Genomic DNA, 16542 nt, shown 5'->3' on the forward strand with positions numbered 1-16542 from the left:
TCAGCAGCTGTTAGGGTTGTTTCCAATGCTGCTGTCTTGCTAGCGCAGTTGATTTCTGCATGCAGAATGTCATTCCTGCATTGTAGAGGGTTGGTCTAGATGGCTCTTGGGTTCCTTCCAACTCCAGAGTTCTATAATTCTATGATCTAGTAATCTTCTTTCCAGCAGTGCTCACTTCAGTCTTCATTTCTTTTTACCTCCTGGAAAGACTGTGGAAGCATGTAGACAATTACGGTAGGTGGACTCAGTGTGACTTTGGAGTGGCCACAGCTCCAAGGGGCAATCTTTTTGATCAAAGGCAGAAACCCATCTGATATGAAAGTCTATCGTTCCCAGAGCAAGCGCCTACTTTGAAAAGGGCTACGTGACTCAAGACAATCACATGGCCCCAGTACATGTATCAGGAGAAGAAACCACAAGCTCGTGTCAAAACAATGTCATCTTCTATTCATAATCTTACCCTGGCATTCATTCAACTACAGGATAAGAGATTGCTCTCATTGGTGAGTTGCACAACCGGTCTTCTTCACTCCTTCGCCCTCTACATCTCTGTGGTGCTGTGGTTTTATATTTACTCTTCTCTCGCCCCCTCAAAGAACTAATTATGAATGGTTGTTTCCTTACTGGTGTGCTTATTCTTGGAACACTTTGTCCAGAGTTGTGCCACACTCATGATGCACACAGGCTGCTGTGCCAATTTCCCTGTGTCCCTTGGAAAAAAGGAAGAAGGGTGCTATGTTTTTCCTGCCCCAGGAGAAAATGGAAATGTTTGCAAGGTGGAGATTTGGGCACAGTTAGGTTTGATCTGTGTCTGCTTTTTGGAGTCAGGTTCCCCCCCCCCCAACATATATCCTTTGAAAAGCACCCTTAAAAGAGGTGTCTAAAAAATAAGTGCAGCCAAACCCTTCAAGGGTCACTGAGGAATCTCACAAGCTGTTTTCTCTCTGACATGTTTGTGTATTTGGCTTTAATCTACAATGTTTATTTCATGCTTTAGGTTGTAAATTGCTTTGAGGATTTTAAATATATATATGTATAAAGCTGTATATAAGTGACTTAAATAAATAAAATCAATTATATTGATAAGTCCATCGTGGCAGAAAGCAAAACCAACCAGAGTGGCTCTTGAGATAAGCTAAAATGGACTGTGGGGGTGGGGGAATAGATCCAGAAAAACCAGCCATCTGGAAATTCCCTCTCATCTTCCTCCAAATGTAAGATGAGTCCTGCTGGATCGGGGCAAAGTCTCATCTACTCCAGCACCCTCTTCTCAGAAGGGCTAGTCAGATACTTGTAGGAAGTCCACAGGCAGGACCTGGGGGCAACAGGACTCTCCCCTCCTGAGTTTCCAGCATCTGGTCCTCAGAGGCACACTGACTGAGACAGTGCAAGTAAAGTACAACCAACACAATTAGTAGCCATTGATAGCCTTATCCCCCATGAATTTGTCTTTTCAAGCCATCCAGTTTAGCCATACAGCATATTTAATCCAACCCTCACTCCCTTTATTCCGTCCCATGTGCTATTTGAGCGTTCTGTTCTGCTGTAGCAGCAGCCTTCCTAAAGCTCTCTAGCCTAGAAGTGCCCGTTCCGGCTGGCAATTGCTCTCCAGGGTTTAAAGCAGGAATCTTATCTAGCTCTGCTTCCTGATCCTTCTAGCTTGGGATGCACAAGATATTGAACCCAGGATCTTCTGCTTGCCACCATGTGATCTGTCACCAACCAACGGGTCTCTTTAGTGAGGGGGAGACATAGTTTTGTGGCAGACCCCATGTAAGTGGAGCCTGATTTCCATCTAGGGCAGAGCCTGAAGGACCTGCAATATCTTGCACACACTAAACAGCAGGAAGAACCCTCGGGTTTTCTTTCCTTCTCCCCCATTCCACTGTATTCAGTATGAGTTACCTTTTGAAAAGCCTTCTTGCTAACTGCAGTCACAGCCGTGATGGTGGGCCTCCCAGGATGGTGTCTCAAGAACTTGCCTTTCTCGGGATTTGGCAGCACCTGTTCTTCCGAGGCTCAGCACTGCCATCTCCTAGGTCACCCCAAAGCAAAAGGCCACTTCAGGAACATCCACCAGTCTCTCGCAAACTGCATTGCATAACTTCATTTTGCGTTTTCCCTTAGCTGGAAACACCTTGTGAGACTCTCAGTTCCTGGTGCACACCCACAAGGAGAAGAGCAAGAACACTGAGTGTGTCACTTGCAATGTCCACATCCTTCTTTCATGACCTATATATGTCACGGGCAGTTCCCCCACGTCTGCAGGATCAAAGAAGGACCGTGGAACAAAATGGCTTGGTTCTGGGAGAAAGGTAATGCATCCAATACACCTTACCTTTTCTTCCTTTTCCACCTAGTAGCTTGCTAAGGGTTTGCCAACACAAGGGTGAAGATGCCATGATATGCAGGCTGCCTCACAAAAACCAGGAGAAGTTTAGTGGGCTCTGTAACCCACACATCATTGCTATAGGAGTGCATAGCCTTGGCCCATGGCTCTGTTAACAGAAGACGAGAGCATCAGCCACCCCTTGTAACAGTGGTTTTATTATTATTTTTTACAATAGTGATGCCCTCCCCTCCCAATTAACATATTGTTACATGCCACCCCAATCTCTGCTGAGTGGTGTGAGATTCCAGAGGTCTTGGCACTCACCCAGGGTTTATGTTTCCTTTGGAAAAATGAGGCACAGCAGAGACTGAAGTGCCTTTATGAAATATGGTTTATTTACACATGAGCCTACTGTGGAGAGAGTTCAGAGCATTCACATCTCAAGAAGGCCTTGCTTCTTTTAGGAGTGTGGCCCTGGATTCCAGGGTCTCTGTGTCTCTTCCCCAGCTTATCTTTGCTAGCCTAGATGGAGTTCTGTCCATTTCCTGCTTCTTCTTCCCGGAACTTCTTCCAAACGCAAGTCCCCCTTTTGTTTACATCATCACCTACTGTCACTCTGGCAACCCCTGTTTACCAAGCCTGATGCAAAATAGCACTTTCCCATGTTGTTTACCACAGGCAAACTGTAATCCTACACCAAAGCTACTGGCCTTTTGTGTTACTAGTTAAGACCAGGGCCCAGGGAGGCTTCACCCATTTAGCTGTCTCACACTGAATCCCTCAGTGGCCCAATCTGCTTTCCTTTTGTTAGGCAAATCACTCAACCACTATTGGTGATTACCTCATGAGGAATCTGGTCAAAGTTGTTAGCATAAGCTTAATCAGTGCTTTTTTCTAAAAAAATGTTTAGGGCTACTCTCATTTTGACTCAAGAAAATCACCATTTTATAGTTCAAATCAGAATAAATAAATAGAGTAATTGGACAAAAGTACAAAGATTCACAAAATGTTTAGGGGTATGCGTCCCTTCAGAAAAAAAGCACTGAGCTTAATCAATGGGTTTCAGTATTTGGCACAGTTTTAACCAAACTTTGATTCATTCTAACTTTTACTAAAATTTATTAATTTAACTAATGCCCATGCACCCACGACTCTGGGACCCAGACATGTAACAATATGTCCTCTGACCAGCTGAAACATAATGATAACCACACTTTCCAAGCGACAAGATTCATGTAGCTTTCTTGTTCTATCAAAAACATACTGTTACATTTTTTTCTGGTCAGGGTCCCATGCAAAGCTGAACTAAATATATTCCTCATTTTAAAATAAATCAATTGTTTAAATAATCCAAAGTAGTAAAGGAAAAATCCCAAACAAATTCTTATAATAGAAGAGGCTCACACCCACTTGCAAGCAGCTCCTAACATTACTATTCATGGAGCACATGTCACATCTAAGATGACTTAAAAAAAAAAAATCTCTAGAAGTCATAAAACCAGGTCAGTGTGGACTGGCATTCTTTTGAGCATTTAATTTGCTGGAAGAAGGGAGGAAGGAATGTTTGAAGCCTTCAAATATGTAAAGGTCGATTTTGGGAAAGTATTCTGGGGTAATTGAGAGAGACTGACGCTGCCTTTTACACCCGACCCCACCCACCACTGTCGCTAAATAGCTATTTCAGTAATTTTGCATGAAGCTTCCTTACACTGCATCTTAAGATTGTTATTACAAAGAGCGGTGTTTCAAATACAGCATTTTTCTTAAGTGGAGGCTGCCTGGGATAACATGAAAGATGGTAAGAGTTTAGTCTTCAAAGTTTGCAGAGACTCCCAGCTTCTTTTATCTTATACCAAAGGGTGTGGACAAGAAAAAGCAGTTGAAGGCAAAGCAGAAAACGACATTTGTCTGATTCTTCTATAAACGAACTACAGGCAAGACAGGTCAGCTAATGTCTCAGCCAGAGGCCTGAGAAACTAATTACCGATCTCTTAGATAATCAGCTCACTTATCTGGGGTAGAACATGCATTGCCTAAAACACTTTCCTTCTGAACAAAATTATTATACAACGGTCTTGTTTCTTGACAGAAACCTTTGGAATCTAAAGTTTTATGTCAAGGAACCATAACATTTTTTTCTGGCCAGATTTGGTGTCTCCCAACCTCAGAGGGTGACTTTTATTACCGTATTACTTATTAAATTTATATATTGCTCTTCCTCTAAGGACCTTGACAAGTGCTTGCAGCCAGCCCACCTGTCAATCATCTGACATCCCAATGATGTCAAGTGACTTATTTTTCCTTTGTATTGCAGCAAACATTGACCCATGAGAGTAGACCTTCCACGTGTCCCTGCAGTCATGAGCTGTTTAAGGCTTTGTAGGTCAAAACCAGCACTTTGAATTGGGCTCAGAAACTGCTTGGCAGTCAGTGCAGTAAGGGTCAGGGGAATATGCTCAAACCATCTTGCCCTGGTGAGCAACCTAGATGCTGAATTCTGCATCAGTTGAAGTTTCCAAATTGTTTTCAGAGGCAACCTCAAGGAGGCTTCCGGAGGCGGCGCCAACGGCAATGGCGGTCCCCTTCTAGCTTGGAGGGAGAAGCTCCGCGGAAATCGGGTCTGTCCGCTACGGCGAAGCGGAGACCCTTGTGAAAATCACAGGCAGGAGAAGCCTGTGACCGTGGGACTCGGCGGGCACCTGTAGCGCCCCCCGGACTAGCGAAGGGACCCCGTAAGGGGCTCCGGAGCGCAACGGGAGCTTGGCGCGGTGCTGAGAGTCAATCGCTTTTTCCGTGGGGTGAAGCCGCACAGCTGTTGCCGGAGAGCGCTGACCTTTTTCCTGTGACAATTCGGCTGCTAAACAACTATCCGTGAGTAGGTGAAGCTTAAGAAATTGGGACTAAAAGGAGAAAAAAGGGATTAATTTGGCACTGAAGCGGGAAGGTGTAAACAGGAAGTCCGCCTTCCGTTTCTGTACACAGATCAAAGCAAAGACTTTTTTAAGCTAAGACCTGGAGAGCGGTGTTTTAAAAGCTCCAAATCCGAACATCAAAGTGAAAGAACTCCCCCCCCCCCCCAGGCTAGTGGAGGGGGGGGGGAAGAGGGAAAAGTGACTTTTTTACTTCTGGAAAAAATAGAGACAATTATCTAACTCCTGGGAACGGACTGCCAGGTCCACTAGAATTGTTGCACTGAGAGTCGCACTATTTATAGACAATGTAACTTTTTAATGGTTAACTCTGCAAAGGAGATACTTGTTGAAGGTCTTCTCTGGACTTGAAACTGTTGCTTGTTTTCCTGAGGGGGACTTAGGAAAGTTGGAAAAGATTCTTTATTGTAACTTTAATGACTGCTACAGTGTCCCCCTAGAGGAACATTGAAGCTGCACATCCAGCTGGGGGATTTTTCCATTCTGGACTTTGGGGATTTTCCATGGTAAGACTTGACCATGGGATCGACCTTGATTCATAGACAAAAGTGTGATGACTGATAGGACAACAAGATCGGGCAATGCTAGAGTGCAGCAGCCCAGCACAGTTTCCCAGCAACGTAGATCATCTGTTCTCGGCCCTCCTGTGACACAGGGGGAAGATTTTGCACAAGCTGGGTCAAAAGGAATGGCTTCAGAAGGGGATTTTACTTCTGTGTTAAATAAAATTTATGAAAAATTGGAAGGCCTAAGCAAACAAGTTACGGAATAATCAACTAAAATAGACAGGAATACTGCCAGCATTAATAATCTGGGACAGAAGGTGAATTCCAATACAGAATCTATTGAAAAATTGCTGGAAGAATCTGCGTCTAATCGAAAAATAGCTGAGGAAGCAAAAGAAAAAGCAGTGGCTGTAGAGGAAGAAATAAAACCTATGCGCAAACAGATTGGGGACCATCAGTTACTTCTGTCTATGATTGAACTGAGGGAGAAACAGACCAATCTGAGGATCAGGGCAGTACCGGAACTTGAAAAAGATAACCTAAGTGACTACCTTACGCAGGAACTTGGAAAATTTTGGAATTTGGAGCTGGAGAAAGACTTTAAGATAGTAAGTGCGTTCAGACTTGGAAGAGGAGGGAGAAAAAACAGGGTGAGAGACTGTTTGGTTACCCTCCAAACAAAAGAAGAGAGAGATAAAATACTGAGTGCGCACTTCCAGAAGACTTTGGAGATCAACGACTCGAGAGTGGAGATTTTTAAGGATATACCGAAACATCTATTGGATCTTAGAACCAACTACGGAGATCTGGTGGCCCTACTGAGAAGAAACAGAATTGTTTTTAGGTGGGAATTCCCCCAGGGACTATCTTTTACCTTTAAAGGGAAAAAGTTCAAAATAAGATCCGTGGAAGATAAGGGAAAATTTTTGAGAGACCACGAAGAAGACCTGCAAAAAGAAGTACTAGAAGAGCTAAGAGCTTTAAGATCAGGAGTACTAGACATAGTACCACCACCTTTGGGACTGGACAAACTAAAAAAAGCAATACCACCGTCAGAACAAGAAGAACTTTTGGGAGCAGTTGGAGGAGAATAGAATAACCACACCATGTCTCTGCAATTATTAAGTTGGAACATTCATGGATTTAATTCCCCGGAGAAGAGGAAGAAAGTCTTTCATTTATTGAAAAAGGAACAATTGGACTTAATTTGTTTACAGGAAACTCATGTGATAAGGCTTCACAGGAAAGTACTGATTAATAAAAGATTGGGTCAAGAGTTTATTTCATCGGACAAGGTTAAAAAGAGAGGAGTTGTTATTTATGCCAAAGAGAGCCTATCACCGAAATTTGTTTTTAAAGATGAACAAGGAAGATTTGTGGCAATTGAGATTCAATCACAAGGAGAAAAATTTCTGATTGTAGGAGTTTATGCACCAAATGAGGGGAAATCTGAATTCTTCAAGAAATTGCATGAGACATTGCTTGACTACATGGACTACAACATTATTATGATGGGAGATATGAATGGAGTGGTATCTACAAATATGGATAAGTCGCAGAGACAGGTTGTAACTAAAGATGGCAGACTACCAAAAACCTTTTTTGAACTGACTAACAATATGGACTTGATTGACATTTGGAGAACTAAGAACCCCCTTGGAAGAGAGGGAACATTCTTCTCTGAAGCCAAAATGACATGGACAAGAATTGACCAAATATGGATAACTAGAGGACTGGCACCTAAGACTCGAAAAGTGGAAATTTGCCCAAAAACTTGCTCCAACCATAATGCGGTGAAGATGGAGATGAAACTAAACCAATCGGTTCCTTCAGATGGAGGATAAATGACACCTTATTTAGAGATCAAGAGGTTACCAAGAAGGCCCAAAAAATCTTGAGAGATTATTTTGAGATAAATTTGAATACCACGGTTGAAAAAAGAGTAATCTGGGACGCAAGCAAAGCGGTCATGAGAGGGTTTCTGATTCAACAGAACGCAATAAAGAAGAGAATTCAAAATGAGAAAAAAGATAAAATCTTGGAAAAAATAAAAGAAGGAGAGAAGAAATTAAGAGCGAAACCAAAGTCGCAAGAGATTCTGAGAGAAATAAAGCTATATCAAGTACAATACATGAAAATGATAAATCAGGAAGTAGAATGGAAAATTAAGCAGATGAGACAAAAGACATTTGAATCGGCTAATAAATGCGGGAAACTGCTAGCCTGGCAGATGAAAAAAAGACAAAAATTAAACACCATCACAAATTTGGATGTGGAAGGAAAGAACATACAGAATCCATTGGAGATTAGAAAGTGCTTCCAGAGATATTTTAAACAACTATATACACAAGGGCCACAGAAAGAGACTGATTTAGACCAATTTTTAAGAACAAATGGATTACAAAAAATCTCTCAAGAAAATAAGATAATGTTGAATCACAAAATTACAGAACAGGAGGTTGAAGGTGCCATTCAGAACATGCAGTTGGGTAAGTCTCCAGGGCCGGATGGTCTAACCTCCAAATACTATAGATCTTTGAAAGACTGGTTAATTCAGCCACTAAAGGAGGTCTGTAATGAAATTTTGGAGGGGAAAAAGGCGCCAGAGTCGTGGAAGGAAGCTTACATTACACTTATACCGAAAACTGAGTCTGAAAAGACACAACTCAAGAACTACCGCCCCATATCCCTGCTTAATGTGGATTACAAAATTTTTGCTGATATCCTGGCTAATAGATTAAAAAAGGTATTCGTTGGGGGGGCCACTAGGTGGCGCATCGGAAGATGGCTGACAATAACATCTCTCCGACCCACACGAGGTAATTTGGAGGCTATGATGGGGGTAATTAGCCTCCTTAACCCCCCCAGGATGGTGGGGGGGACGGCCCTTGCCTGCTGTGCCCTATACCACCCCCGAATTTGTGGGGGTGGGGGCACTAGGCACAAAGCCCTCCTGTGGGATTTCGGCACTCCTCGACGCCGTCCCTGATTCGCGCTGCCAGTTGCAAGCATCTTCAAAAGAAACAATTTGGACGAGATAAATTGCACATGCTTCGAGGAAAAAGGGGAGTAAAGACTGCTGACTGAAGAGATCTCTGATAACAAGACAAGAATAAAATATGAGAAGATACGTCAAGATACGGTATGACTTGAGGGGGGAGGGGGGAAAAAAACCTGTCTTTCATTATGTGATTTAACAAGAATCCCCTCCCCAAATGAGTCAGGAACTAAGGACTTAAGCTGTGGATTTAAGGCTGTGTGGAGATAAACTTTCGAACCAAAGCAATGTTTCAAGACGAAGCTGGAAAGCTAAGAGTTTTGGAATGACGCAGTTAAAAATGCCGTCGCCATTTTGGGAGGCATTGTTGGAGCTCTTGGGTCTGGGAGGAGAAAGAGAGAAATAGAGTTGTTTACATACGTCTCGGTGGGACTCAAGAGCGAAAAATGCCAAATTTATGATGGAAAGAGCGATGTTATCTACGAAGGAGATATATGGAAACCATCTGGACTTAGTGGAGGAACGGGAAATCCACACAGGATTATTATTTTGCTTATCAGCTTAAGGAGACTAACAGAAGAGATCGTAAAGGAAAAATAGAAATTATATGAACAAGATATGATGTGGAAACACCAAGATAAGACTGAATAGAATTATGAATTTTGTTTGGACTGATTGGGACTGATTTGGACATTAACGCAGTAATAAGAAGATGATCCGAATCCCCCTTTGGATCTTGAAGTATGGGTTCCCCCAACAAAATTTAAAAATTTGGCTTTGTAATTTGGAATCTATGTGATGTGATTTAATTTGATGTGATTGGCCAGTTAATAAAAATTATTTAAAAAAATAAAAAAATAAAATAAAAAAGGTATTAGTTGAAGAGATACATAAAGATCAAGCCGGCTTTCTCCCAGGTAGACATCTGTCTGACAATACGAGGAATATAATTAACATTTTGGAGAAGCTGCAAGTGAACATCAATACCAAAGCAGTTTTAATTTTCATAGATGCGGAAAAAGCTTTTGATAATATTTCTTGGAATTTTATGAAGAAAAATCTTCAGGGAATGGGGGTGGGCCAAGGGTTTGAAAATGGTATAAGTGCAATTTACTCAGAACAAAAGGCTAAGTTAATAGTTAATAATGTGATGACAGAGGAATTTAAGATAGAGAAAGGGACACGACAAGGCTGCCCAATTTCCCCATTGCTTTTTATTTCGGTTCTGGAGGCTTTGCTGAATATGATTAGAAGGGACCGTCTGATTAAAGGTATTCAGGTCGGAGCCAAACAATATAAATTGAAAGCTTTTGCAGATGACCTAGTTTTGACGTTACAGGAGCCAGAATCTAGTACGAAAAGAGTATTAGAATTGATTCAAGAATTTGGTCATGTGGCAGGATTTAAGCTGAACAAGTCAAAAACTAAAGTGCTTGAGAAAATTTTTACACCAATTGAGAAAGAGAGGTTTCAGAAGGAGACAGGTTTAACATTAGTTAAGAAAGTAAAATATTTGGGGGTTAATATGACTGCTAAGAATTTAAATTTATTTAAAGATAACTATGAGAAATGTTGGATAGAAGTGAAAAAAGATTTGGAAATATGGTCAAATTTGAAGCTTTCCCTGTTGGGTCGAATTGCAGCTATAAAGATGAATGTATTGCCAAAAATGTTATTTCTGTTTCAATCATTGCAAATTTTGGACAAGATGGACTGTTTCAAGAAGTGGCAGAGAGACATTTCCAGATTTGTCTGGCAGGGCAAGAGGCCTAGAATAAAATTTAAAATATTAACTGATGCAAAGGAAAGAGGTGGATTCGCCCTGCCAGACCTTAAACTTTACTATGAATCAGCAGCATTCTGCTGGTTGAAAGACTGGCTGCTTCTTGAGAACACAGACATTTTGGACTTAGAAGGTTTTAACAACATTTTTGGATGGCATGCATATTTGTGGTACGACAAGGTTAAAGCACATAAAGCATTTAAAAACCATATTGTCAGGAAAGCATTGTTCAATGTCTGGATAAGATACAAAGATTTACTGGAAAATAAAACCCCAAGGTGGTTGTCACCAATGGAAGCGAAGGCTCAGAAAAAGCTCAATATGGAGGCCAAATGGCCGAAATATTGGGAAATATTGGAACAAGAAGGAGACAAATTGAAATTGCAGAGTTTTGAGAAATTAAAAGATAAAGTGCGAGACTGGCTTCATTATTATCAAATAAGAGATGCCTATAATTTGGATAAAAAAATTGGCTTCCAGGTGGAAAAATCAAAATTGGAAACAGAACTGTTAGATCCCAAAACTAAGATACTTTCAAGAATGTATAACTTGCTGTTAAAATGGAATACGCAGGATGAAACGGTTAAATCTGCTATGATCAAATGGGCACAAGATATTGGTCACAACATTATGTTTGCTGACTGGGAACAGTTGTGGACCACCGGTATGAAATTTACGGCATGTAATGCCTTAAGAGAGAATATTATGAAAATGATGTACAGGTGGTACATGACACCAGTCAAGCTTGCAAAAATATATCATTTGCCCGATAATAAATGTTGGAAATGTAAAGAAAATGAAGGTACATTCTTTCACCTTTGGTGGATGTGCCCAAAGATTAAGGCTTTCTGGGAGATGATATATAATGAAATGAAAAAGGTATTTAAATATACCTTCCTGAAGAAACCAGAGGCCTTTCTCCTGGGCATAGTCGGCCAATTGGTGCCAAAGAAGGATAGAACTTTCTTTATGTATGCAACAACAGCAGCAAGAATACTTATTGCAAAGTATTGGAAGACACAAGAGTTACTCACCCTGGAAGAGTGGCAGATGAAGGTGATGGATTATATGGAATTGGCGGAAATGACTGGCAGAATCCGAGACCTGGGAGAAGAGTTGGTGGAAGAAGACTGGAAGAAATTTAAAGACTATCTGCAGAAACACTGTAAAATTAATGAATGTTAAAATGATGTTGGATTGAAAATAAGTGGCATTAGCAACAAAGTTAATAAGAATATGCAAAAATGAATTGATAATGGATGAAAATATAGAGTTATAATATGTTAAGATATAGAGTTAAGATAAACGAAAGAGGGTAAGGATTTGCTGATTTGATTATTTAAATGGGAATACAAAAAGGGGAGGTGTGAGGAGGCCAAGGAAACAAGCTAATGAGTTTAAAGTTACAAAAAACGGATTTGTTTTTAATTCTTTTTTATCTATTTGTTTTTTTGTATTTTTATTCTTCTTTTTTCTTTTTCATGTATTTTTCTATGTTCGCTTGTTTGTATCTTTTTCTTTCTATATGATTTTTTTCTATTTTGTAAACTTATGTTTTTGTAAAATCTCAATAAATATCTTTTTTTAAAAAAAAAACAGAGGCAACCTCAAGCACAGCATAGTGCAATAATGTAACCTAGAGGTTACCAGAGCATAGCTAGCAGAAGTTAGGCTATTCCCTGTCCATATAGGGGTGCAGCTGGGCCACCAGCTGAAGCTGATGGAAGGCACTCCATGCCACTGAGGCCACCTGAGCCTCAGGTGACAGCAGCAGTACCCCCAGGCTGTGTACCTGCTCCTTCAGAGGGAGTGTAATCCTGTCAAATACTTTCCCCACCTAAGCATAACCTGAGTATATATGTAAATAAAATAGGAAGTATAGACTGGAATACTACTGCATGATGCCAGAGTTAAGAGAAGTCCACCTTGATTTACAGCCCACTCAGTGCAGTTAGGATAACAGAAGATAAAAATCGCAACAGCTCTCTGCTTGGAATGCTCTCTCAGAATTTTCAGTTCAGTTACATGTGTACTTTGGTATAGTCTGGGTAAAGCAGGCTTCCTCAAACTTCGCCCTCCAGATGTTTTGAGGCTACAGTTCCCATCATCCCTGATAACAGGTCTTGCTAGCTAGTGGTCATGGGAGTTGTAGGCCAAAAAAACATCTGGAGGGCTGAGTTTGAGGAAGCCTGGGGTAAAACATGAGGATGAATGTGTTTTACCAAAGGCTACAGGAAAAAGATGAGGGTTCGAAGGAAGCTTTAAGAGCTGAGAACAAGATGGCAAGGAGGGACTGAGAAAACACTGTTATGCATATACCCCAGTTCTCCAAGCAGGGAAGGTTCTGGGTTTCCAGCACTTCTGATTTGGGTTTCTTTTCGAATCGAAAGACATGGGGAACTTCTGGCACTTTGTACTATTTACAACAGCCACCACATAGCTTTGTTTTTATAGCCAGGCATATACAAGGGGACGCGGGTGGTGCTGTGGGTTAAACCACAGGGCCTAGGACTTGCTGATCAGAAGGTCGGCGGTTCGAATCCCTGCAACGGGGTGAGCTCCCGTTGCTCGGTCCCAGCTCCTGTCAACCTAGCAGTTTGAAAGCACGTCAAAGTGCAAGTAGATAAATAGGTACCGCTCCTGCGGGAAGCTAAACGGTGTTTCTGTGTGCTGCTCTGGTTCGCCAGAAGCGGCTTAGTCATGCTGGCCACATGACCCGGAAGCTGTATGCCGGCTCCCTTAGCCAATAAAGCGAGATGAGCACTGCAACCCCAGAGTCGGTCACGAGTGGACCTAATGGTCAGGGGTCCCTTTACCTTTATCTATACTACAATGCAGATACCTTCAGCCATCAATAATACAAAGGTTGCAGGTGCAAGGCCTATATGGCACAGCTGCATATGCTTGCATTGCACTAGATGATCCTCAGGGTCTCTTCCAACTCTACAACTTTATGATTCTATGATCTATTCAATATTCTAATAAATCCCAAAGTTAACAGGTTATACTAATCAATCCCAAAGTTAACAGGTTAGCATGTAATGTGGCTAATGTCAGGCAATTTTGCTAGGGTCGTGCAGGTTTGCATCTAAAGACAGTGTCTAATATTTCACAAGCACTTATCCTTACCACTGTAAGGAGAACTATTTAAGTTAGAGAAGCAATTCAAGATTTCAAAAACTTAATCAGTCTGTGATACCACCCAGTAAAGGAAATCTAGCAAACCACAAGTTGGTTATACTTGTGATGCTTGCCCATTTCTTTCAGAAATGTCATCCTCATGCAAGCTGATTCAATGCATGTGATACTCTCTCCTTGCTGGAGGCAAGTTGTCCCACTTTCTCATTCTTTTAAGTTAGTAGCTGTGTGGATAATTTACTGCCCACGTTTACTTTGATCAGATGATACAGCCAAAGGTTTTACGGGGCATTGCGCTTCCTGGACACCAATCTCAGAAGGTATTGGCAGGGCTAGGAAAGATAGCCAGTTCCTCTGCAGCCTGGAAGCAAAACATAGGAAACTAATGCAGAGGTAAGGGAAGGCATACACCCCTCGGCAGGGGGGCAGGAGCCCGTAAAAGACATCTTGCTCAGTCACCCTTCCCCCCAAAACATGTATTTATTGTGCGGTAAAACGACAGTCTAGAAAAGTTTCTTACGATTATGTCCTGCCCCCTTTTACAAGATTTTCCTTTTCTTCTAACCTAATTTATCTGAATATATTTTTTTCAGCTTCAAAAGAGCAATACATTAACCGATATTTCATTAGCCAACAGCACATTTGTATTGCACACAATAAGGCAAAAAGCATGGGAAATGCCTTTGGACATCTACTTGGTGTCCCAAAGCATTTAAGCAGACAGACCAAACAGGCTCGTGAAAGACATTAGGAAGCGCCTAAAGGGACGGATTTGCCAAGCGTTGTGTCAGGAGCTGTGTAAAAGAGCAATGTGGTTAGTCATATGCATCAAATCAATGGGTTTTTTAACAGGAGACTTGGGGTAGGTTGAGGATATTTTGGGTTTTTGGATGAGAGGTTTTTAACTAGAGGTTAAGAAGCATTTCCTGCTCCGAATGGAACAACTTGGTTTATAACATGGCACCAGAGTGGCAGTGCCCAGCAGGCCTAATGAGGAGGCATGGCATTTTTTCCGTTTGGAGACACAGGATCACAAGATGCAACTAAAATTTTAATGTCTAGGAACAGCTATCTGCCAAACATTGCAAAGCAAACAATGAATAGTGCTTTAAATGATACAAAAAACTAGCTTTGTCTTATTTTTAATCTTTACACAGGCAAACTACAGAACGGCCAGTAACATGTCCACCATTCTCTTGCTTGAGTCACCATATTTTTCCGTGTATAAGACACCCCCATGTATAAGATGACCCCTAATTTTTAAAACCCTAAATCAAGAAATTGAGTTGTTCAGCTTTTTGGGAGGGTGGGGGAGGTCACTTCCATCAATCACTCACCCGCATGCTCATCACTGCCAATTGCTTGCCACAGCCACTGCCGATCGCACACCTAGCTGCAGCCGCCAATCACCTGCCCAATTGCTGCAGTCACAGCCAATCACCAGCAGGCCTTGCTGCAGCCACCAATCACCTGCCCAATTGCCGCTGCCAATCGCTTGCTTGCTGCTGCCATTAATCTCATATGCCCCCTCTGCATTCACTATCCGTGTATAAGACGACACTCAATTTTTGCCTTTTTTTTAAAGCAAAAAGCACCGTCTTATACACGGAAAAATACAGTATCTTTCAGATTGTAAGCTTCTTGAAAGCAGGGGCCTGTCTCTTTTTGTAAGGTGCCCTACACTGATGGTATTGTACAAATAATAGGCCTTATAATTATGAGCAACACCCACCCAGAAAACTATGTCCCCACTGGAAGGATGTGTGGATCCAGAATTGGCCTCCACAGTCACTTACGGACTCACCTTTAAAACCGCGTTTATGGAAGACAATCTTACTCGGCTACGAGTGATTGCCGAAGATGAATCAGGGATGAAATTACAACATTCCTAAAAAGGAGTTTAAATGCGCATGACAACACATACCGGTATATGTTTTGTAAGTTGCATATTGTGATGTGTTGGTCACAAGAACTGTTGCATGTAAATAATGTTTTAGGTAACATCTTGTCATGTTTTCTTAATGCTAATAAACTCAAAGAAGAGAATAAAGTTCAAACAGACACACATATATATCTTGTCATTTGGTTAGGTGGGAAAAGTAAGTGTTTTTGTAACCAACATAGCACAAAGCCGAGACTAGCTTTATTGTCTTTAGCTCACCTGATTTTATTCCTATTCTCAGTTTATCAAATGATAAAGCAAAACTATCAATACAACGAAAGGTCATTAAGCTATTATCTATTTCCTTGGAGAGGCCTTTAATGGAAGATTAGAGGAAAAAATTAAAGAAATTCTGAGTCATCTTGCATGTCCTGCTTCTGGTTGTTTTATTCAGGTTTAAAATGTCGTTTTGAAAAACAGTTGCCAGATAATGAAACTTTGGGAAATTCTCTTTTAAATGATATACAACATATTAAATATATGTGAAAATGAAAAATGGAAGTACTTGGATATAAAATAGGCACCATGACGTACTTCAAGCCACATTTTGCACTGTATAGTTTAGTTTTCTCTGCTTCAGCAAATATCAGAAGCCACTTCTTCATGTGTGGCTTCTACACAGAACATCTGTCAGAGTACCTCTTGACTGCAGAGTCTTGCAGATCCATGCAATCATGCTCAAGATAGTTTTCTATATTCACCAGAAGCCTCTCATTAATTTTATGGAAGCCAACAATGAAGACTGTCTTAAGGGATATGTCACTACATTTCCCCCGATATTGCATTATCCAAAAAATGACTATTCCCCACAATCTTATGGTTTGTAAATATGAACATAGGACTTCTGCCATGTTAAAAGCTTGCATCCCAATTGTCTGACTGGTGAGAACTCCAGACCTGCAAGTTTACCAAG

The sequence above is a fragment of the Podarcis filfolensis genome (assembly GCF_964270895.1).
Source record: "Podarcis filfolensis genome assembly, chromosome: 3".
Classification (NCBI taxonomy): Eukaryota; Metazoa; Chordata; class Lepidosauria; order Squamata; family Lacertidae; genus Podarcis; species Podarcis filfolensis.